The sequence below is a fragment of the Corvus moneduloides genome, chromosome Z, assembly GCF_009650955.1.
Source record: "Corvus moneduloides isolate bCorMon1 chromosome Z, bCorMon1.pri, whole genome shotgun sequence".
In the NCBI taxonomy this organism is placed as follows: Eukaryota; Metazoa; Chordata; class Aves; order Passeriformes; family Corvidae; genus Corvus; species Corvus moneduloides.
The window spans coordinates 65635157-65660198 of NC_045511.1; the positions used below are offsets into that span (position 1 = coordinate 65635157).

Sequence of the window (25042 nt, forward strand, 5' to 3'; positions counted from 1 at the left end):
TCTTAAATCAGCATCCTAGCTATCACAATCCCCAAAGGTGTCCAAGTGCCTGAAGCTGAACTGTAGTTCTTTGAGAACCTCCAGATCTGTCGTCAGTGAGGATCTAACCAGCTGAATTTGCAATTGGCCTTGTTTTTTTCTGGCCTGCCCTCAACTTTTTTGCAGCTGGTCTTTAAACCCCCCTGTACCATCGCAGATTCCTCACATTTGCTAACACGTGTATAAAGTTTTAGATTACCCAAGATCTTATGTAGGCAGGGTTAGAGGATTTTTTTAGGTGAAGAGCACCTACAGAAGTGCGGTACCAGCGAGTGGGGGACCAGTTGCAATTTCTGAGCTCAGACGTCCCCCCAGGGGAGGTGAGGGAAGAAGAACCCTCAGATGCAGCCAGAGCAGGCATCCCCCTGCCTGACAAACCTAGACACTGACACCTACTGTGTGGAAGCTGGCAGGGTGGGGGGGACCAGAGGTGGCACGGATGCTGTCAGGAGTGGTGCTTGTCTGACTACTAGACCTCTCCACTGCAAGTTCAGCAGCAACGGGTTCTCCGGGTGTTAGGTTTTCTTCCAACCCACTCATGGCAGATTGAACCAATAAGCAGCGCTTGCCTGAAGCTCAGGCTGCAGGTACAGAAAAAGGGCACATTTGGCTGCTGAGAAGAAGCCAAATGAGAGGTAGAGACCAAATCAGCAGCAGTTCTGTGGCTAGCTGCCTGCTGGCCATCTCTGCAAAGCCAGACTCATTAGCTCTGCAACAGGGCTCCTGGCTCCTCCTTCCCTGCCCACCTTCGGTGCAGTGGGCAGCCTGACTACAACTTTCATGCTTGGAGCAACAGATCTGACTCATATGGGGCTGCAGAGATGCCTCTTCGTGAGTCTGCTGCGAGTTTTCTGCAGTCCAAACAGCATTTCATTTTGTTGACTCAGATAGGTGGAGCTTAGGTGTATGAAGAACACCCTGCTTTGCCGACCCCTGTCTGACTTGGGCTGACAACTCCTCAACAAACTACTAGTCACATTTTTCCAATTATATTTGATTTGGCTCTGACAGTATGTGCAGGGAAGTATTTAAAAGCTAAGCAGATTAGCAAAGTAAAAGAAAATCAAAAATTAATGAGTGCAGGCACCATGTGAATTTGAGTCAGAGATACACTGACTGATAGAGAAGCTGGCTGTCTTTAGAAGCTGACGGAGCTCCATCACACAAGCTAATACAGCTTCGCTTTCTCCTTCAAGGAACACATGCACAAATGCCTTCATTTTTAGTACAATCCTGATACCAGTTTCCCAAGAATGCAGAAATATCTTCACTGCAATTCCTCCTCCCCTAGCTCTGCCATATATGCTGGCGTTTACCATCTCTTGTTCAGTGGAGGGCAGGACATGAAGCTGCCATAAAGACTGTGTAAGTGAAAGGCTACAAACAGCAAAATAAAGCAGGAATCCAGCACAGGCCATGATGCAGAGAAGTCTATCACAAGATTCCAGGCATAACGATAATTATCAAATTTCTGAAACAATAAAGCATGACAAGAAAAAAACAGAAAAACATTTTGCTGGCAGAGTTTGCAGCCAGGACAGAAGTTTTAGATCTGTGAACTTTTAGGAAAATATTATCTACTTCCTTTCAAACAGAGATATTTTAAAGCATCACTCCCATCTCTGCTTGCTCTAAGGATATAAAGTTATGCTTTAAGCTGAAGACAGGCAATTTTTACTGAGTCACAATGAATGCTTACTAGAAAATTATCATCAGTCTCCATGTGAAGTTGCTCAGGACAGCCACTGTCTCAGGGCAGGCTGCACTTAGCAGGGCATCAGAGTCTACCAGCAGTGTATCCTGGTAAAGATAACTGATTTACCCACTTCTAATTTGTTCAGCATAGCTCTTTGCTTTTTCAGGAGCATTAACAACAGGTGTGCTTCCCTGCTTTCATTATATACACTGTACAAGGGGAGATCTGAGAGCATGCACCCATGGGTAAGAGGGGATCCTGGGCGGGGACACACCTCTTTTAGGTGCAATGCAGTCCCAAATATGAGTGGGTCAACCACAAAAATGAGGCCCGACTGTGGCATGCCTCATCATGGGTTTAAAAGTAAAATCTGTTAAAAACACTGGTCACCATTCACAGGCCCACATGAGGAGAGCTTCCCAATAGCAAGAAACAAATGTAATTGAGGTGAGAATTGACATAAAGTTAATAAAAACAGTGCTGAAAGTCTAAACAAGGCCAAGGCTTGAAGAGATGTAATTGACCTGTTACAAACTGCCTTTGGGTATGCTTCTATTAGTTTCAAAGCTATGCAGGCTTGAGTACCTCAAGCAAGCTCACTTGCTGCTTCTGAGCTTAAGTGAGGATTAATTAAATTATTCAGGAAGCATATTGAGCCCAACAGATAGAAAGAAAAAAGAGAGAAAAAACACAGGATCTAATAATTTGTTAGCTAAGTGGAAGGATTTATAATTGATTCCTTTCTTTTCTTTTTTTTTTTAAGATTAAATGTAACAGGAATTGACAATCTGCCTATTAAACAGCTCTTTAAGTACAGAAAAAAATCTGATCTCGCTCAGCAAACTCATGAAGGAAGGGAATTTTGTTAAAATGTGCTTTGAGCCATACATTGGGAAGTGTACTTCTGAAACAGCAACAACACATACATGGATTATTTTTAGAATGGTGCCACATGTGATTCCCCAGCTGCACACACCCCAGAAGCTGCATTTGGACACAAGTCTCTCATGTGGGCGAGGCGCAGGACAATACCGGAGGCCAGCTAGAATACTGAGAGGAGGAAAACAGCCTCCTCTACAGCAAAGCATATTCTCTCTGGTAGAGACATCTTACACAAGAAAATTAGTAGAGGAGCTTATATATTCCTTTCCCAACTCTTCAGCTCTTTGCTCATGTGTTTTTACATGCTCAACCCATGCTTGCCTGTGAATACTGTGATTTACAGATCCTAGGGCAAATGCAAAACAAGCAGAGACTAGCCACATGAAGAATTATTGCTCAATGAAGCAGTTGTTTAAAGTGTTTTGCATTAGATATTCAAACTCTCTTCTGCCCTGAGGTTCAATAGCAGAAAACTTAAACACACATGATCCTCAGTTTCTACAAACGTTCATGACACCCCAGCATTTACAGGTTTTTCCAGAATGGTGATTATTTAGGCAGAACATAAAGCCTATGTCCTAATCCTGTCCTAGTCACAAGGGAAAAGAACCGTGCTCCTCTTTTGTGCTGCATGTAGCCAGGTCACCGACAGCTATTCTAGTGTTTCAGCACTAGAAGTATCTGAGTACGTATAGATCAGTTCTGGCATCCATACAGCAGAACTACAGAAATGTAGTAGCCTCAAGAGGCACAGACCTTGCAGAAAATCCAGGCTCACACTTCAGTCTGATGTTTGCAGGAGACACTTAAGATAGAAAACAGTTGAGGTTTGGTCTAAGAGCAGCTGTAGAATAGCATGTTGGCAACATAGTAATTAGAGGAGAAATATAACTCAGCTCTTAACTCAGAAAAGCAACCCTGAAAGTCCTCCTGTCCAGGGCTGAGGTCACATGTGGGAAATGGTGATGGGCACACGCTGGTTTGTGGGATTCAACAGGACAGATTTTGGCTTCCCAGGCAAGGAGGCTTTAGGCTAAATAGATAGGTATGTAACTTCTTTTTTCTCATGGCATGCAGATTCGTAAGAGCAAACAGTCACATCAACCACTCCAAGCAAGCTCCAGATCAACACTGTATTTTGAACCACTCACAGGGTGAATGTAGCTCAGACTACAATTCTGTTGTTTAAGATCTGGATCAGAACTGTGAAGGATTCAAAGCTACTGGCTCCCAGTTGTTCAGATGGATTCAGTCAGGGGATGGTTCCAGGAGAAAAACCAGCTCTGCAATCCTATCCAGCAAGTGCAAAGAGGTGATTAAATGGCTTAGGGTAGAGGGGTTTGACAGAGCAAGTCGACCCATGAGATGCAATACTCAAGAAGAACTGGTACTGCTCCATTCCTGCTATACATCAGTGCCAACAAGACTTCTACCTGAGACTTCCCTCTCACATGTGGGTCGTTCTAGCAGTAGAACTTGCCCAGTTTCATTCTGCAAGACTCTGATAACATTTGCAAACAAGAGCCAAGATACATGCAAAACCCATCTAAAAACATAGATGGTAATTTCTCTAGCTGCAAGAAGAAATTGGCACTGGGAATCCCTCCTGCTCAGCTGGAGTGGTGAGCACTTTTCAAACTTGTGCTTCTCTACAGGAAACAGGAATGTCTGTAACCTGTATGTACCAAGTATGCCAGGTGCAATTTAAATGAAGCAAGGTCTGTTGCCAACAACAGCAAAGGAGAAAGTATGTGGGGAGTTGCTCTGTGGTTGGTATCTACCCTGGGATAATGACTGTATCCCTGATACTTTCTTTTCAATCTCACTCCTACTTTGGTTGTGTTCTTCTTACCCTTATATTTATCAACATGAGTGGCCAATAAATTGAAAGGCGACATTTGTAAGGGAGAAGTATCTTTTTTTATAGATGCTATTTTAGAATTAAAGATAAAGAACAAGTAAGAATGCAGGGATATGAAGATTTTTTTTCATGTCAGACACAATAATCAACTTTGAGATAAGGGTTGTGAATGATTTTAAATTTCACTTAATTATTTAATCATGTAACAATTCACCCATTCATATACTTTCCACAGCAAATGTCTTTCTAATGTTGCATCCAAATCACAAGCAAAATTATGCAAGTTGCTGTTCAAGTCTCACTAACTGAACAAAATAAATCAGTAGCTAGGCCACCCTAAAATGCAGAACGAAAAATCCCCTGGAAACCAGTGTTTCCTGCAGCATCTCTCAGGCTGCAGTCAGCTATGATTCAGTCTCTCCATCACAAGATACAGAGATGATTCTTACTATATGCAGTGTGACAGGTAATTTATTTTGGACAATATTTAAGTAGTCAACCAAAAGAAGTCACCTCTCACTATGGGTTTTTTCCTGCAGAATCTGCAGTAGGATGAGAGCAAAAGAAGCCTTGTAAATCCTTTCAACAAGCAAGTTAATTAAGGAGATATGGCTACGGTCAGCATGAATTTACCTGCCTGCTTTCCTTACTCCATCCACTTTTGGAACTGGTCTGTAAAAAGGTCTTTCTTTACAGCAGAGCTCCAGGCAAAAGCTGAGCTAAGCTCTGTTAAGAAGAGAGTGATGGCTCAGAAACTCTGGGACCTGAGTCAGCAAGCTGAAGAACAGTCAGAGTGCTCCCAGCCAGGGCAAATGCTTCCCTTCTGTCAAAAACAACAACAACAAAAAAATCAGACCCAACTCTAAGCTTTGTTGCTTTTGAACCCCAAAGTCCCAGCTAGTGCAATGTCAGGCTCCAATTCTCAAGCTATGTTGGAAATCAACATAAATCAGTTTCATGGGATTCCCTCAGTTGTCTTCTCCCCCAGCCCCCCAGCCTCTATCTCAAGCAGAGTTGCATTAAGCTTCTCTGCCCACCTTGTTATTGCAGGAAGTGGAGAATAAATGTGCAACCTTCAGTAATGTAGGGGTCTGAGAGGTTTTCTTCTGCATACTTGAAAGTGATCTTCTCGTCTCCTGAGTGGAGCTTCCACAAAGCTTCTGCTTCACTCTCCCAAGCCACCTACCTGCTGCACAGGAGCAGGGCTTTACTGGGCAGCTTTCAGTACAGAAAAAGCCTCAGAAAATGGATATACATGGAAATATTTCCAAGGCACTGGATCCTTCTCACTATTCGAAATAACCCAGCAATTTTCTGAATTTCTACAAGTATTGCTTTGTCACATTTGCTACTGATAGCAGAAATGGTCTACCATCAGCTGCTGGGTTTTAGTTTCCCTTCCACATGGAGTTATCCCAGTAGTGTCTGGAGGATTCAGAAGAGAAAGCAGCCATTCTACACAAGCCACTCATTGACTTGCTGGGGAAAGAAAAAGTGAAAGGATTTCAAAATAGTACCCAGCAGAAATAAACATAATAAGCATTCTATAGAGGCAGACAAATGATCCATCCAGACTATCTTGTTTTCAATAGTAGCAACAACAGATACTATTTAAGGCTAATACAAGTGCCTGATGATGAGTCCATGCTTCTGTATTCTCCCAGCATCAACAATTATTGGATTTGGAATATTTAAAGGTATGTCCTTAGTATGCCATTTTAATATTCACATAAACTGCCTGTGAATTTGACTCTTTCTGACCCTGCTGCTGCCACAAGCTTCTGCTGCCTTGTGGGACAGGAAGTCCCAGGCTGTCAGTACCCACTGCGTACTTTTATGTTATTTTAAACTGATGTTTGAGAAATTTTACTGCTACCAATTCTTGCATTGCAGGACCTGGTCAAAATCAGTGCAGATTCAGCTTATCCACACCCTTTGTGATTTTATAAACTATAATCTTCTCTCCCAGCTCATAAGCAACACAATCCCCAGATCAATTTTAGTTGCCCTTTCTGTACCCTTTCATGTACAAGTCACCATGTGGAAAATCCTGGTCATGAACAGCATTTTACTAAAAAGTTGTCTGCAAGAACAATCTTTCAAAATGGTTTAAAGTACATTAAATTTTGTTAGTGTAACCAAGCTTGGCTGTAACAACTAGCTAGTGTGTGGGAAGGAAAACCTCAGTTCTAGTAATTCTTGTTAAGGAGTTAAGACAAACAGAACTTACCTGCAAGCACAAGCAGCTTTCCCTAGTATGGGCCAGAGGCTGGACACAGCCCTGCCAAGTATCCGAAAAGACAGGTCAGCCAAGTGGACTTTTGGTGACCATACCTGTTCTCAGAGATCCTGCAGACTCACTGTCAGCCAGAAGTGGCAGCTCTTGCTATTTTCTTACTATCAGGATCACCATTCATTAGTAAAAGGAAATCATTATATGGATTCTGTAAATCATAGTTGGCATGCCTTTGTCACTTGTAATAAGGAGGACATCCTGTCCATACAAAACTGGGCTACAGTCTGAGGACTTGGTGGTCCTTGTCTAATATGCACGAGCATGATCTTCACTCACGTGATCTGAGCCTAAACACAAACATGTATGCTTGGATGACACCCATGACACAGTGCTGCAAGGCCCCCCACACCCTATGAGCATTCTCAGACCACCCATCTCTTCTGGAAATTATTCCTGACAACATCATTGTCATCATATTACATTATGGAAGAAAAAAAAACACCTTCAGAAGACTGCATGGTTCTGCAACTCAGAAACCAATTTCTGTTTATATTAGAGAAAAAAAATCAACTAAAAAAAGAAAGGCAATCCAAGGAAGAAAAAAACAACTTTTTTTTTTATACCTGAAATTCCTAATGGATGATATAGAAGACACTCCCTTTTATTTATGCCAGTGAATAATGAGTTACATAAAAGTACATTAATTCAAGCCAGTATGATATTGCTATGGGTTGTAATGCTTGCTGTGACAGGGAGCCCAAAGGACGCAACTGGCCTATCCGCATTTTTCTTGCAGAAAAGCAGGAGGGATGAGACTTCCATGGCTTCAAATAGTTCAGTCTGATCATTCTCCAAGAGGGAAATGAAACGTGTGCTGAGTGGCATTTTTATCTGCTCTGACAAAGACTGAAAACCAGCATGAATAACAAAAAGGCTTCCAAAAAGTTGGGAGAGAAATGAATGCATGTTGGGGATGATGCATGCATGCCAGTTGCAGTATACCTGTGGCCTCCCAGAGCTGACAATCCTGGAATTGCTCTGTCTGGGACAAGAAACAGTTCCACTTTCTTCTCTACAGCATGTATATAAACTACCTGTCACATTTGTTCACTCAGTGGGGCAGGACAAAACACAGCATCCCTTCCACTCTATCTTTAAACGTTACAAGTTGTACAACAGTTGGAAAAACACATATGCAGATCCCCATAATTTAAAATTAATTCACTTATTCAAAGAGAATTTACAGGTAGACAAAGTTGAAGGCTGAGATGAGCAAACCAATCAAGGATGTTTATGAAATGGACTGTGATCTTGTTTAGACTTTGCATCTAAGACAAAACTGCAAGGATTTTAAGGCACAAACTCTGATAAATAGACAAATCTAACTCTTCTGTAAAGTACCCAAGTCTTTAGCCTTCAGTGACATTTCATATGTAATGGCGCAAGCATGAAACATACTTAGAGGAGGACAGTCAAGTCTCAGTCTGTCTCTTCTTCTGATTTTAGGTCTGAGATGCTATACCTAATCAGACCAGCCATAAATCTACTATGACGAAAGGGCAATGATATGGGACAGCTGGCAAGTTCAAAGACAAATACTTTTGTCTAGCAGCATTTGCCCATGTAACTATTCACCTGTGACCCCAGCTGAAGGTGTATCTTTACCTGAGAAAGCTCCAGCAGATAAGCTTTGTCCCCATCTAGCCCTAAATGCCGCTTCCTCCCCTACAATAATACCCAAATCCTGGTGTCTCTTTTCCTTTCTTTTACTACTAATATGGGTACTGTGGACCGTGCTATCAACCTTACGTGAACAGAGAAATTACAGGCTTTTTCCACAATGAAAGTAGAAAATTGTAGGTGAAAGGAGACAATATTGTAAGGGCCAGGCTCTTGCTTTTCATCTATCCCAGTTTACAGCAGAGGACTTCAAGTCTCACTCTCCATTAGACTCAGTCTATAGCCCACACTGCCAACATTTCATCCCCAAGTGCTAGACTGGGTCTACAACCTCAATACTAACATGGGCCCATTTCTCTTCAAGCTGCTTGAAGTGGCCCTTCAGAAATACAAGGGGACCCTACTTGCCAACAACTCTTCTATTGAGACCACAATCCCACAGCTTCAGCATGGCCAGGGAACACACTCCACACATCCTCCACGCTGCTCCATCGCACAGCATCCCTCAGAAACAGCCAGCACATGTGCAATTTTTTTTACCACTTCCCTAAGCCACAAACCATCTCTTGTGAGGCTTTCCACATTCATTCCAGGGGTGAGGAGGTTTCCCTTGTCCTGCCTCCAAAGCCACCACATGTCCACACCACTATGGACTGCAAGCCAGCACACTCTGGCAGGAGGGAGGCAAGATACCACAGCAGCAAAAACCTCCCAGAGGCTGCTCCTCCACCCCACCACATGCTATATGGCCTCTCAGTACTGGTATCTGGCAGCAGCTGCAGTGAAGCATGATGGAGCCAGTCTAGCTGGGTATCTCCATACTTTTCCTGCTCAACAGCTCACAGAGAAAGACTTGTCAGCTTGCCAGACAAGTGTCACAGAGCCTTTGCATTGCATGCGGCCAAAACCATTTTGCTACGTGTGGACACCTACAGGGAACTTACCCACCCAAAAGAGGGGACCACAAGTTGGGGCAATGCACTTGTCCCTCACCAGGGATGTTCCTCTCTGCAGCCCAGTCAACATTAAAACAACCTGTTCCTAATGCTCTGGGACTTTGTAATTTAATCTGAGTAATTTAAATCAGCATAGAGTTTACATAGAGTTCATTCCTCCTTCTCAGTGAGAGAGTGAACTAACACTTGTATTAATTATTCACAGCATCTTCTTATGCTCACGCTCCCCATCTTTTTCAAACAGATGTACAGTGGCAAGAGAGTCCAGTGCAGACAAAAGTGTGCTGATCAACTTACTGCACAAGGAGTTTTCACCTTAGGAAGCCAGGACTCACTGAATTATGTCTCTCCCCTGAAAATTCTAATCTAAAGTCCTGCATCTGGTAACTAGCATGAGGCACACCACTGCTGTGCCACAGGGTGCCAGGCAGGAGAGGGGCTGACAAGCTGCTGGGACGTGTGTGGTACGACTGCCGTGTGCAGCATCAAGGCTGGCAGTGCTGACTCTCGTTTCTGTCAGTCACATCCAAATAAACTCAGCCTTCATTCACATTGTCTGTCAGCCAAAACTGTATCTCAGCGCTGACATGAGCCGCAACAATCAACAAACAAGGGGCCATCTATATCTTACAGCACGTGTTAAGTTAGAATTGAATCTGTAATTCCCCAAATGGTGTATGGATCTGAAACTCACCCTTGTTATAACCCTGAGACAGTGGATTGAGTCCACCACAATCTGCAAAAACTATACCTTTAAATGGAGATCCATAAATATGTTGCCTTTAGTCTTTATAGTTGATCTCTTATTAGACAGCAGAATGTTAATAAAGAAATGGCAAAATAAGGTGTATTTTTATCAGTCACCATATGAGCAAACAGACAAATAGATGGCAGTGCATCTTGCACAACAAACCAAATCCTGGTAAAAAAGGCAACGCAAGAACTTAAGCTTCTGAAGAGCAACACAGCAGTACTGTCACTGAAACAATGCATCCTCAATGTGATTCATGTGTTTCTTCACAGAAGACAAGTCCTAAGCAGGAAATTATGTGGTGTAAATAAAACTAAAACTAATTCAGATGTTCTTAGTAATAAAAGAATGGCTTTCATATTCACTTGGATTATTATCCTGAGAGCAGAATAAGCTGCTGCACAATTATCAATGCCTACCTCAAACCATACCACAAAGGTCCTAGCAGAGGGGCACTTTCTTTGTTCAGATTATTCCCCCCAAATGGTGATTCCCCAGAAAACTAAGCCATACTTTGAGCTCTCCCCAGCCCCAGTGCCCATGGATTTCTGATATACACACAGCCACAGCAAACAAATCAATACAGAGCTTAAAAGCACATTCATCTATCTTCTTGGAAGAGCTGCAAAACAGAAAATACACAATTTATTTATACCTGCCCCCCTTTTCCCTCATTCCATGCATACTCCAAAGATAGAAACTGAATTTGAACAAGGGCTGTCCCAGTCAGATAAAAAGGAGTATTTTCAAGATTTGGGTTCTGGATTTTTCAGTCTGAGCAGAACTTAAGGGTCCCTTCTGCAGCCACTGTAATTTCCTTACAAAGTCTAAAAATAACCCTTTTTGGCAATACAGCTAATCTCTTACTGATTTTAAATCTTGAGAAAAGCTCTTATATAGGAGAGGGGTCTTAAAGTAGATGTTCTCTCCCTAGCTTTTTTCTTAAGATAGGCTGAATTTCCTTTTCCCCACCTTACTTATCTGGAAGAGCTGCTTATTTTTGCTGTTCTGCCACCAAGGATCTATGCACCTCTCCTGGGGCTAATCAGCCCTAATTTTTATCTGCTCCCATTCCTTGGAGCAACAACTCCAGCGCCTAAAAGCAAGCAATAGGAATTGTTACATTTCTTTATATTTTTACTGCAAGGGAAGACAACAGACAACCAAAACCGCTACAAAGCAGCACCGCATGACAGGATTAAAGACCTTTGCAAGTCCTCCTCCTCCTTTTAATTTCTTAAGTTTCTAAAGCTATCTAATCACCATATGAGGAAATACTAGCATTAACTCTTTGTTCTTCTCTGCTGTGCTGAATGGCCTTCTTTTTCCCCCCCTCTCCTCAATACAATAGCAAAAGCAAGCACAGAGTTACAACTGAACGTCTGTGGACATATGTATTGCTAATTATTAATCCACGTTTTGCCCTTTGTTCCTAATAATGTACATCCAGTATCAAAATGTTGCCAAGAAAATGAACAAAATGAAGGCTGCATGCTGATGTTAGCCTGCAGTGAAGTTACAAAAGCTGAAACAGGCAAAATTTTCATTAGGTAAACAGTTAATTTTCCATTCCCTACATCTGAATGCCTTCACATATATTGTATATACATACTTATACAAAGGGCATATTCCTTTGCCATTAAGCAATAGGGTAAATAATAGATTTAAGATATTAGATTGCACAGTATTTAGAAATATTCTGTATTTCCCTATTCAAAAAAGCAGTTCCTCTTTTGGGAAGGAAGGATGTCATCAAGGTGGGAAGCTCCCTGCCATCATTGAAGCTGGGGAAACACCTTGTTGAGAAGAATGTGATCCGATTTTCAAAGACTACATGAGTACAGGCACAAAACCTGCTAGAGTTTACCTCTACCAGAACAGAATTGGCAGTACAAATACTTCTTGTAAACAGAACAATATTTCCAACAAAGTGTATCTGCTTCGCCAGAAAATTATAAAGAGAAAAGAGAAGAAACATCAGGTAAACAATGCTAAGCTTGCAGAAGACACACCTTAAGATGTGAAATGAACACTGTGTGAATTATTATTTTAAAAATATGATTTAAGAAGCAGACTATATTTAGGTATGTAACAGAGTATTACAATTCAAATGCTTTATTTTTGCTATATATTAATTATTTTACAGCACAGAATTAATTATTCGTAACTGGGAGAAGAAATACAAACCCAGATGAAAGTTATTTTGAGTTATCTGAGGACATTGGTATGTTTCTTACCTGCTGCCATCACACTGAAGAACAATTGCTATGAAAATAGGACCTTTCCAAGAAAGAAAATACTAGCTAGGTCACACATCAAAATAAAGTTCTTAAAGGGTAAAAACCAGCATTAGTTTCCTTATAAATATAGCTGAATTCATCATATGATAGCTCAGGCACATGAGCCTCTGAGAGCACATAGACGAGCACTATTTTCATCAGCAACTGTCAAGTAAGGCATCTTCTTTAAGAGCCAATTTTAAGAAAGCTAAACGGCACTTAAAAAACAAAACTCCTATGGAAACTTCTTCAGTGTACATTGTCTTCACTCCCACTAAAATTAGGAAAGCAAAAGTTAAACGTGGACAGGTCTAAAATTTGGTCAAGCCTTACTGGGCAACATGCATCTCACAAACTGATGTGCCAAGTCACACCAACTTCTACACTGTGAACTGTGCTTGCAGCTGAGAGTGAATAAAGAAGTGGATGACTGCAAATTTTATCCTTAACTGAAGTCTTGTAGCTGCAGCATAAGACCTCAAACCTTTGCATGTATCTCTCTGCTTAACTAGAACGAACTCTCAGCTGATTTTAAGAGAACTGTGATATTTGTCTTTTGGTGCATAAATCACACATGAACAGTTGCTCTAGAATAATAACTAGGTAGCTATGACTGCTGACAAAAATTGTGGTGGGTAGCTTTTTTTTTTTAAATTTTTGTAGATAAATACATGGGGGCTTAACATACTGCAGAGTAACATAACAAAATCAGGGTTATTTTATTGTATTATAACTCAGATATCAGAATACATTCTTGAAAAAGTGTGATAGAAATAGAAAGCGTTAACTTAGTGGCAGACACTGCAGTATAAAAAGTAGACTGCAGACTTTCAGTGGTACTTGTCCTTCATTTTTCTTATGGAGCTCGTTGCAGGACTTGCAGAAGCAGCAAAGGACTTTCAAAGCTTACTTGGAGAACTGCTGATAATCAAATTACAGCAGGGACTACCAGAGCTGCAAGATATGTGAACATCCCTCTCTGTGATCTAGTCTGCTCCCAGCTGCCGGGAAAGGAATAGCATAAAAAGCAGTTGAAACAAATTTCTTAGCATCAGTGTTTAACAGCAAGATTTCTCGGTCCATAACTAATGGGATTTTTGTCTCAAGTAAGAGTTGGCCTCTCACACAAGAACTATAGAGATGAATCAAGGTTTTCAAGGTGCCTCCCACCATCATCTCCCTATCAGCTCAGCGACACCCACAAATGCACTGCTCTTCATGGTGTTTACCTCTCTCTGCTGAGAGCTTGAGGCAGCTGGCCTTGTTGCAGGCCAGGCACATAAACCCTGACTCCTATTTAAGGTGACCTACGGTTGCTCTGGTGGTGCTCCCTTTTACAGCTGTGTATTTTGAAGCTGGGCAGTTTTTAGCTCATGCGGAAATAAACACAGCTGTATGTGTGGACACCACTCCATCTCCTCCCCTCCTGAAAGATTTTACATGCATGTGGCTGCTACGCTCAAAAAAAGCTGCAGAAACAAACATTCCCCAGAGTGCCAACTAGCAAGTATATGGGAAGGCAAAACCTGAACAGGTATAACATCTGGCGTCAGCAGCTCTTTGCTCGGAAAGCAAAAAGCATTAAAGGTTAAAAAAAACAAGAAAGAAAAAAGGCAGCTTTAAAAAATTCCACTTTCGTTTTATTGACTTGGCAGCAGTGAACAGTGGCAGAAGGAATGCAACTGTGGAGAGAACATTTTGTTCATTCTCAGTAGCACACAGGTTGTTGGGGCAAGGTGGGACAGAACAGCAGAAATCACTCCCTAAACCTGTGAAGACACCAGCCAGCCCCTCCCAGAAGCCATGAGATTAAGGTGTATTTACACTGCTGCAATAACAAAATAGCATTCAAAGCAACAATGATGACAACACACATTAAAAAAACCTTTAGGAATAACTGCTACTCTATGCATATGAATAGTATCTGTAAATAGAAATTTCATCTTATTAAAAAGTGTTGATAAATACTGCAAGTTAGAGTTGACTCATGATAGAGACAACTGCTGTCTAAAGATGTAATTAATTTCTACCAGTGAACAACTTTAAAGGCATTAGTTCCAGAAAATAACTATTGCACGCTGAGCTTTTGTAGTTACTTAGAAATTAGATATTACTCCATTTGCCCATTTCTGGAGGGAGGATACAATAAAATCAGAGACAACAAGCAGCATGAAGATACTTGGACAGTCCTTCAGAAACATTTTTAGTCCCACCCATTCATCATGCAAAGTACTGTAGCATGTATCACAAGCCACTGTGCTCATCCGCATTATCACTCACGATGAGGATGACAGATTCTTGTGCTCTTTTTTCTCTGCAGCACTGAGATGCACTTGGTCTTGCCAATATGAACTGCTGCTACTGAACAGAGCTCATCTCAACAAATTCCAGCTGGGCTACTGAACGCCATCCTCTCTCCAAAAGTGGGACACACTCTCCACAACACAACTGCAATCCTGCATGGTATCACTGAGTGGCAGCTCCATAGCTTTATCTGTGTATAAAGGAACTTGGAAAAACCTGGCCCCAAAGAAAAATAGCACCTCAGAGTGAGATTTCAGAATACCAACACAGATTATTTCATAAGAAAAGACAGTTTCCACAAGAACAAAAGTTATTCCAACGCACCCCAATGGCAATCATATTTTCAACAAAAATTAGCTTTTTTCTTTTTAAATGAAGTTTCACAGTTCCAGAAAATGATCTCATTAAAAAACTTACCATGCATTAAAAAAATTTACCATTAAAAAACTTGGATGCCCTCTTCAGCATCCAAACAGTGATTAATTACAGTAAAAAATCACTTTTAACATTCAAATCACAACACTTAAAACCTATTTGTGCAACACTATGAAGCAATTACTTTTTTTATTTTCAGCATGTGGCTTCTGCTCCCAATCAGGTGGAACCTACACAGCTTATTCCCTAATTCGCTAAAATCATCAGCGGGCATAGCATTGCATACCTCTACAGAGCAACCACTAAAGGGAGTAGGGGGGGAATAAACATCACGCTTCCCTCAGGGCCAGCTGTGTTTTGCACCAGCTCATAGTTCCAGCATGGGTGGAAATTTGCATTAGTGAAAAGTAGGAGGAATAAATAACAGGAATAAAAGATAAACAAATCTCCCAGTGAATTTTTAATTTTTTTTTTTTAGTTTTAATTATTTCCTGCCAACTCTCTCACACCAACCTCTAATCCCAGATGAGATCATTTATTAATTTTATTTATTGTCTATTCTTCATGCCCTAATCAGTCCTGTTCTTGATCTTGCCAGATCTGTTGATTAAATGACTGTTACTTATGTGTATTACAAAATCAAAAGGCATCACAATGACTTGTGGCAGCCTTATGCTAGTGCTAGTTTTAGCAAACTTTTGTCAGAAAATTTCTGAGTCTCTATACAGGTGTAAACAGGAAAATACCTCTGCTCTTGGCAGGACCATAGCTCCTGCCCCCATACCGCAGGTGCTGCAGCAGACTGCTTAATATTCCCAACCAATGCAATTCAAAGTGAAGCAGGATAGGGAGATGTGTTGCAAGCCAAGAGATATGCTGTTCTTGCCAGGAGCATCTTCTATGCGAATATGGAGACCAGTCAGCTAACAACTGGCAAGGTCTAATGGAATAGTGAGGACCCTGTTTGGTTTTCAAAAGGCAGGAAGCCACTCAAGCAGTTATGCTAGTAACATGCTAGACTTTAACACTCCTAAAAGCCTCTGAATTTTGACCCAAATACCAAGATCTGTAAGCCTCCCAAGATGAAGGGGAACAAGTTTCACAGGCGATGATGGCTGCTCCCACACAGCTTGTCGTCTGCACCACTACTAGCTTGCAGTGCCTTGCCTTTGCTCCTGCAAGATGGTTAAGATCTCACTGAAGGCCCATTCAGGGAGTGAAAACAGCAGCAAAAACACCCACAAAGAGATACTGCCAGTTTAGTAATTGAGTAATTTATTTCCCAGACCAGCCTCCAGCACTGGGGCCGCTGAAGACAGCGTGCATATGCATATTCCCCAAACCAAAGCCTGGGCTGCCCCATCCTGCCCTCCAGCCCAGTTCTGCAGCCCAGCCATTTCCTTTAGCTTTATTCTAGGCGATACTGGGAGCTGACAAACTGAAAGCTAACACCAAGCACAAGGTATTATTATTCCCCCCTATTTTGCAGAATATCAGAGGGAATATTAACAATAGGCAAGCACAGGATGCACAAACACCCAACTTTCCCAGGCATTAGCAGTAAAAATGTGAAAGCAGTGACCCATGCCAACTGATAAGCAGCTGTTTCAGTAAATTCACAGGAGAGTTGAGCCCAGGTTCAGAGCAGTTGCTGTGAGCTCCCATGTGAACAGGTGGCTAACCTCATACATATGAATCTGTTTCTTGGCGTGTAACCCACTCTGGAAATGGTTTAATTGCCCAAAAATGGTTGAATGATTGAACTTCATTAAGTGAAACCAGAATTTTCAGATAAAATTTCTCCCAGATGGAGAAGTCAAAGTTGTAAACTCTAACTTTGTTACTCGCTTCCTATGCTTAGTCAACCTCTCTGGCCAAAGCCTTTCAGCTGCAGATGCCTCTAGTATTTTGCAAGGTGTGACCATTTTCCATTAAGTAGTCCAAGACTCAATACATAAAAAAAGAAGGTATATGTATTTTTTGCTCTACCTGGAAAATACAAGTTTTTCAGCACACCTTCAGCTATTGAAGGCAGAAATGGCTAAGGCCAGTGTGAAACCTGGAAGTCATTTCAATCTTATTTACTGACAAATGGTGATTAATCAATAGATAAAAGGACTACAAATCTCATTTCCCAGCACTATGTCTACTTCTTCAGGAAACTCTATGTTCCTCTCAGTTCAAGCTGATTCAACCAGTATTTAATCAAGACAATTTTCTAAAAAACTGTGCTGAGAGTACTGGGCAGTTTTCTTTGCAATAACCCAGTCTTTTCCTACAGAGGCTTCACTTCTGTGGGAGACATCCTATCAGCGAGACACAGCTGCACAAATCAAGCTTCCCTTTGCCCCTAGTGAAGGTACTGGCATTTAACAATTGTTCCTGTCAACAAATTCCTCTTTGCTTACTCACTGAAATATACTTGACTTCAAGCACATTCAGCCCGGTGGTTACAGTATAATATAAACCAGTCATTACCCAATTTTCTGTAACTTTTATATTACAGCATGTATGCATTTCCCTTTATCTTTGGTAGACCACAGCCTTTTCATTGGCAGCGCTAGCTCACTTTTAAGGTCAGCTGTAACTCCCAGCTGGAAAGAGGGGTTGAGTTTTCTGTTTGTTTGTTTAGTACCACAGTGTGAAATAAAGAGCCATAATTCTTAATAAGCACCCTTGGGGAAATGGTCATCCAGAAATATTCCCCTATACTGGTTACACTGTATCGTACACAATAATGTACTGGTAGAGGAGATGATGAAGGAGAAACAGAGCTGAAAGGATGTGTATTTTTATTTATTTATTTTTGCTAAAAAAAGGGGAGTAGAAGAAAAAGTAATACATACTACTTTTGTTATCCTTTTCAAATACAAGACAGGCAGAGAAAACAGATGGTTTGTATGAGCTGAAAACTGAAGCATCTTATTTCCATATTTATTTTTTTTTTAACTCATACATGTTGTGCAGTTTATGCACCAAACCAGCTGCATTCTCTTTACCCAGAATAGCTTTCCTAACTTTTGCTCTGAGACTTGTCACTGCTTATTCATTTCAGAAGGACACCTGGACACTTAGATATATGTAGACTAATCTGACCACATAATATGTTGTGGCACTAACCTCGTTATCTATCTCAAAACAAGATAAGGCTAGAGATTTGATTTGTTCTGTATTTAAGCAAAATCCTAGATGTTTAAATAATTCAGTATCTTCTCATGATGACAGCTGAATGAACTGCACCCTTGTTTAAACCACATCAATTAGTCTAACAGTTAAGGAAAAAGTGACATTTTTAAAATGGCTGAAAGTCCAATTTTATTAGTAGAATGAAGGATGGCAACTTTGCGCATGGCTGTGAATTGTGGTAGAGACACATTTAAGAGGGAAGCTAAAGCAGGGGTGAGAAATTGAGCAGGTACCAGCAGAACCACAGACGAGACCCACTCTCTGCCCAGTAGCCTGCAGGATCATCAGGAAGGTTAGCTGAGGCTGCAGTCACAAGCTCTGCTTAGATGAGATGTGCTACTTCAGCAAGAGCCTAATCTTTGTCTAAGTTTTCAGTTATCTTGTACTTAGAACACGGCCCTTTTTCAACCACAAAGATTCCCTGGAGCAGCAAGATCAGAGTTTCATGTCCAAGCAGTAATTGTTTTACGCAGTCCTTTAGCTTTGCTACTCAGTCAAAGCAGAGCAATTGCACAAGAAATTCCTTTATAACATCTGTGCTCCTTCTTTGCCTGCCATGTCTACCCCACAGATATACTTTAAAGCACTGTCTAGGAGGACACAGCTGCGACAGAGCACCAGCATTTTGCAAATTTTCATCCAAAGCACTGAAATGCAGACCAATCCTCAGCAGTGCCCCTTACAGTCATTCAGAGAGAGCAAGTAAATGTTGCTGAATTTGTTTTCTTTGCTTGAAAAAAACGTAATCTGCATCTGAGTGTCTAATTGACTATACCACAGAGCAATTTCTGCCTAAGAAACTTGATATTAAGAAGCTTAATAAACAATATGCAAAGAGCAATGGACATTAGAGAATAATTACTCATTCCAATAGCATACATTTGTGGACAAACTCTAAGTTGTATTCATATTAAGAAATAATGCAGTATGGTAACTAGCAGACATCTGAACAAGACAAGGAAAGAATATGGACCCTGCAAATACAAAAATTAAGCTTGTTAAGCTCAGCAGTCTGACCATTTTATTTCTAGTTAACTGGCCTTAAGGATTGAAACACTTTTATATTAAATACATTTAAAGTTTTTTAATATATTTAATATATTTAAACCAATAAAATGTATTTTATATTCAATACATTAAGAACATCAATTAAATGATTTTATTTTTCCCAAACCTGCTTGGTCTCTTCTCAGTATTTTTACAAAAACAAGGTGCATTTTTATTTGAAAGGTTTTGTTATATAGACACATGTAACATTACATGTGTTAGTTAATAGGTATCAGGTTTGACAGTCTGCAAGCCACAATTTATTCCTACTGTTGACCGACTGGGGTTTTTTTAATGGTTATTCTTTTATTTTTTATCTCATACAGATAGCACAAGCCATGGAAAGATGCTGTCTCTTTAGTGTAAGAGCATCTGGGTATTGGATATATATTTGCAATTAAGAGTTTCATAATTCTCTCCCATAGCAACGTAATTAGCTTTACCTTAAAACCTTTCTGATAATTGGTCTCAAATCACTAATCTTAATTTTTTATTTGCATTATGTATAAGAGCGAAAGGACATACCACAAAACCACTTGGTGAAAATACACTTTTACACATCTAAAACAAATCTAAATTTTCTGCAGAGGTGCCTGCATGGCACTTTTTCTAATAATACCTAAGAGTTGAGTAGAAGCAGTTTCTTACACCTGATAGCAACATTTTTCCTAACTCAAAATAAATGCAAGTGGATTTGTCACTAATTATCTAGACTTTCTTTCCAGGTGAAATCCCTTCTCTCTTCTGGTAAACCAGTCTTGCAAAAGAGAAAATGTGGGACCACAAAGCCCACCATCTCAGAGACCCATGCCTTGGCATAAATGGCTCAGGACAGGGATCACTATTTTTCCCAGCATCCAACAAGCTCATGACCATCTAGTCAGAGGAGAACTTCAGATACCGTGTCTCAGTTCAGGTCTGCCCTTCAATTTCTTTCAATGTAAAGCAGCACTACTGAATTTCAATAAAAGACTGACAGTGTTCACCAGGATTTTACTCTCACACTGGCACTCAGGTGTGGGACAAGCATCCTGATTTAACTAAGTTTATCTACTGTGCTTAATATTTCACCTGTATAGAAGGAATATTTTTCTTAATTACAGCTTCATTTTGATAATTTGATAGTATTTCTTCAAGATATCTGCAACTTGATACACCTATTCATCCACTGCTAACCCTTGACCAGTAATGTGTAGTCACAGCCCATAATTCTAGCATACTTCTCAATATTTAGCAATTGTCCCTCTTCATCCAGCAGAATCCTCCTCAGGCTTGTGTCTGCAGGACAGCAGCAACACATCTTTAGAAGTGTGTAGATGAACACTCAGCCTGAAGGACATCATCGCTTCTGAGATGTAAGAGGAGGAAATGAAAAGGAGAAAAACGCAGTAATCTGCAACTCTGAAAACTGGCGCCTCCTACACAAGCTTTTCAGATCTGGAATACACTTTTTTCCCCAGCACAAATGTGTGATGGACAAGCAATGAAAAGTGATTTTGCCCTCACTATAAAGTGATTTTATATAGAATACTTCCTAGCATCAATCTTACGATTTTTCTAAATAAAGCAAGTTTCCCATTGAACTATCCACACTGCCATCTAGTGCAAGAAGCTGGGTTGTTGTTTGTTTCTTTTTAAAGAGATGAAACTGCTAGTTTTAAGGGAGCAGATTTTCAGCGTGTTTCTCCCATACAAAGAAGCAAAAAGATAAAAATTGCAAAACTCTTCTCCTGTATTTTCAGTGGCCAACAAAAATGATCTTCTACTTTCGTAACTGCAGACCATAATAGCCAAAGGTGTGAGATCAGCATTGCGAAAGAAGACTTGTTCACGGACAGAAATGAGAGTTTATTATTAAATCAGGTATTGGGAACAGAAGAGGTTTTTCTGTTCCCTTTTTAATAAGCACATCAATTATACAGAAACCAGGGCGTGTCTGGGAACCTAACGAAATGCATCCAGCAACTGCCAGCCCACGGGTAAAACACACAGCCTCACCCCGAGAGGATGGCAGATGTTACAACAAAATTATTATTTGCGTGTTACACTAATCATTACACTACATCTGAAGCCAAATCTCTGCTGGCTGTCATAGCTGTCAAAAGCAAACTGCACAGGACAAGGGTTACACAGCTCTGCCACTTCCTGCAATGGCTTGCGAGCCGCTGCTGCCAAGGGCACAGAGGGACAAGAATGATCAGGTTAAGGCAGCCAGTGGCACCTTGGGTCAGTTTCTGCCCATCTACCTGCTGGGGGCAAGGCAGGAACACGGGACATGGCCCTGGTCACCAGGTGCTCTACACCCTGCCAGAGCAGGTTATCATGGGATGCTGAGGGGTCCACACTGGCTACTTCTTAGCCACCTCTCTGGTCAGCAAGAGGTGCAAGGAAATCACATTGCCAACTAGGAATTCAATCTGACTCTTTCAGGCGTCATCGTCTGGCACCTAAAAAAGATGCGTATTGTTAAGTAGGAGTCATTTCCGAACCAAGGAGTTTTTATGTCTCTAACGTTTAGCTCCTCCTTCAATATTAAGCACAGAGGCCTTCCTCTGTCCAGGAGGGGAAGAGATGGAGCTCCTCCCTGGGGTGAAAACTTAGTGATTGCTCCACTGCAGGAGCCTGCCTGCTTTGTCCACCAACTAATAAAGTTGATGAGGAAAATGATGAAACCTGCCTCTTGGATTATATGCCCAAATTACATGACATTTATAATCCATAAGGCTTTCACTTCACTTGGAGTAAAGTGATGCCTTTGCAGGACCTTGAATGCATCTAGTTTTTAGCATTTTGAGTTTTTCTATATGAAAAGCAGGAATGTTTGTGCACAAACGAATGCCCCCCTCTAGTATGGCATCTGGAAAGAGCTACCTGTAACAGTGCAAAAAATCCTTAGATAGCAGCCTGCTCACTTGTGATTTTTACTAGGCGCTGAATTAGTAACAAAAAAATTATACCAGAAGATCTGGTGTCTAAATAAGTCTCCCTACCCATGGCTCTCAAGCAGAACAGTAACGCAGTTACATTGCTCAGTAACCCTGTGAGATCAGAGTGGTCTTCCTGCTATGAAAGAACAGCTCTCCTTAGAGCAAGTCTTCCGCATGAGTTTACTTTCCACTTTGGGACTGAAGACCTTGAGAGCAGCGACCCAGTGACACTCACTCTCTCAACAGCATCCCAGAAAACAATGGAAAGGTCTTTCAATTTTGTTATAAAGAAGTAAGTTCCACCAGTTTACAAAAATCATACAAGTGTGGAGTCTAAAGCTTCTTCAAAGAAATTCTTTGCTAACTAACTGGCACAGTCTGAAGAATACTCTGTACTTTCATCAGATATTAGAGGGTTTTTCTGTTGTCCCTTAAAAATCATTGGAAAGGATCCCATGGAGTGCATAAGCCATGGAAAGTGGTTGCTTTCTGTGCCACTTAGCTCACCTGCACTGCTAAACAGCTCAGAGATGTAAGATCAGCAGTCAGTGGACATGCCCTAGTCTGGCACCTTTCTTTCAAGTGGAATTACAAAGCTTTTTTGCTTGATAATAGGACAGAGTCTGCTCCCAAGGGCGTGGATTGCACTGCAGAGAAAAGTAAACTAGTCCATGGCACAGACAGCTGCCTGGTAAATCCTGTCACCTTTGTGACCAAAAGACTACAACTTGCTGTGTGTGGACAAGGAACCAATCTCTCCTATCTATTCTTTTGCTGTCCTTCATCAACAGAAAAGCTTTGTCTGAAACTGCATAGATCCACTACCTACAGTTGAGCCTTTATCCAAAAAGAAAATAAAAAAACCCCCTCACTTTTGTCAACTTAGCAAAAAGTAAGAGGGGGAGGAGGGTAATGACCCAGTCAAAGACACCATGGTTAAGTAAGACGACAGCAGTAGCCTCCTGAAAGCAGTCACCACTAGCTGTGCCAGCTGCAGGGGCCATGCTGGTTATCTGTTCCAGTCCCTCTCAAAGTCACAATGGTCACCTGGTACCATGAATTTAGGAGACTTTACCTTTACCTGCATCTCCACCCCACTTTACCTGGGTCCAGCCTAGCCACAGCCCATCAGTGGCCACCTGGAGGGACAGTTCTCAGGTCACCTAGTACCAAGCAGACTCCTCAGTGCCATTTTACCCTGCAAAGTCCTACAGAAATTTGATCAGTCATAAAGCTGGTGAAGAAACAATCTTTTGGTTTGGGAGGGAGGAGGACTTGGCAACTCCTTGGCCAGCTCACCAGATTGGCAACTCAGGTCTCACCATCTGCAGGCAGAGCCGATGAGTGGTGATGCTGCTGATGATACAGCAATTAAGAAACCAAACCTGAGCTGCAAGAAAGGAGAGGAATTTCACTGTCAGAGAGTTTCCTCCTCTCTCACACTAAAACAATGACTACCAAATGCTATGAAAAAAACAAGCAAGTCTTTGTTAAATATGTAAAATCCCTAATCTTGGATATTTATGCGCAAGCAAAACAGGATCTCCTTGATTCCTGCCCCCCTCCTCCTCATGCAGTGCTAGAAATACTCAAAATACTTCAAAATGGAAGACAAAAGACATATCTAGAAGTTCCACAGTCATATTTTTACAGTTTAACAAGAAGCCTTCAACAGCAGCAAGGAAAACCAAGTATTTTTCCCAGTACTGAGCCATCAAAACAAGATTGGACAAGAAGGAGAAATAATGTACATTACCAATATACTCCCCCACACTACATTTTAAGTATTCTCTAATTTGCATTTCAGTAATTTTTTTAATTATTATTTGAGATACAAAGATGCTGCTTGCTACTCTAGGGAGAAAATTTGTGTGGCCAAAGCTCAACTAGAGTTGAAGCTGGCCAGTACTGTGGGGGATAATAAAAAGTGTTTTAAAATACATTAATAGCAAAAGGTAGGGCAGAAGTAACATTGGCCTGTTACAGCATGAGGATGATCGCTTCACAGAGACATGAACTTCTGCCCAATCTGCTGCTCCAGCTGGATTCTTGTAAATCTATGGGGCCTATGGGATTCATCTGAGAATATTTAAAAAGCTGGCTGACATGAACCACAAGGCCTCTCTCACTGATTTTTGAGTGGTCTTGGAAATCTGGAAAGATCCTAATTGAACTGGCAGCTGCTAACAGTGTCCCAGTTTCCAGGAAGGGCAAGAAGGATGAGCCTGGAAACTACAGGCCTGTCACAGGCTCACTTCAGCACCTGGCAAAATATTGGAGATTACTCTGTGAGGTATTGAAAAACACTTGAAGGACAACACATTCATTGGTCACAGCCAAAACATGTTCATGAGGGAAAAACCCTGCCTGTCAAACTTAATTTTCCTTTATGACAGGGTAATGCACATAGCTGATCAAGGGAAGATGAATGATGTAAAACCTTTGGATTTCAGTTAAGTTTTTGATACTATCTCTCACAAGATCCTTCTGGATACATCATGCAATGGGTGAGCAACTGGCTGATGGGCTGAGCACAAAGGGTTACAGTGAATGGGGTGGCATCAGGCTGGTGATCTGTCACTGGTGGGGTTCCACAGGGCTCCTCCTTAGGGCCAGTGCTCTTCAACATCTTCATTAATGACTTGGAGGCAGGACTCAAAGGGATACTAAGCAAGTTTGCTGCCAATGCTGAACTGGGAAGAGCTGTTGAAAGCAGAGAGACCCTGCAGAGAGACCAAGGCAAATTGCAGAACTGGGCAATCATCAATCACATGAAGTTTATAATAAAGTGACACACTGTCTCAGTTTTTAAGACAGAACTTC

At 41.2% G+C, this 25042-nt stretch overlaps 1 protein-coding gene across 3 annotated transcripts in view; it reads right to left on the reverse strand.

Moving 5' to 3' along the window:
• KANK1 (KN motif and ankyrin repeat domains 1) overlaps positions 1 to 25042 on the reverse strand; it is a 129405-nt gene that overhangs the window by 50596 nt on the left and 53767 nt on the right. The gene's annotated exons all lie outside the window — the stretch shown is intronic.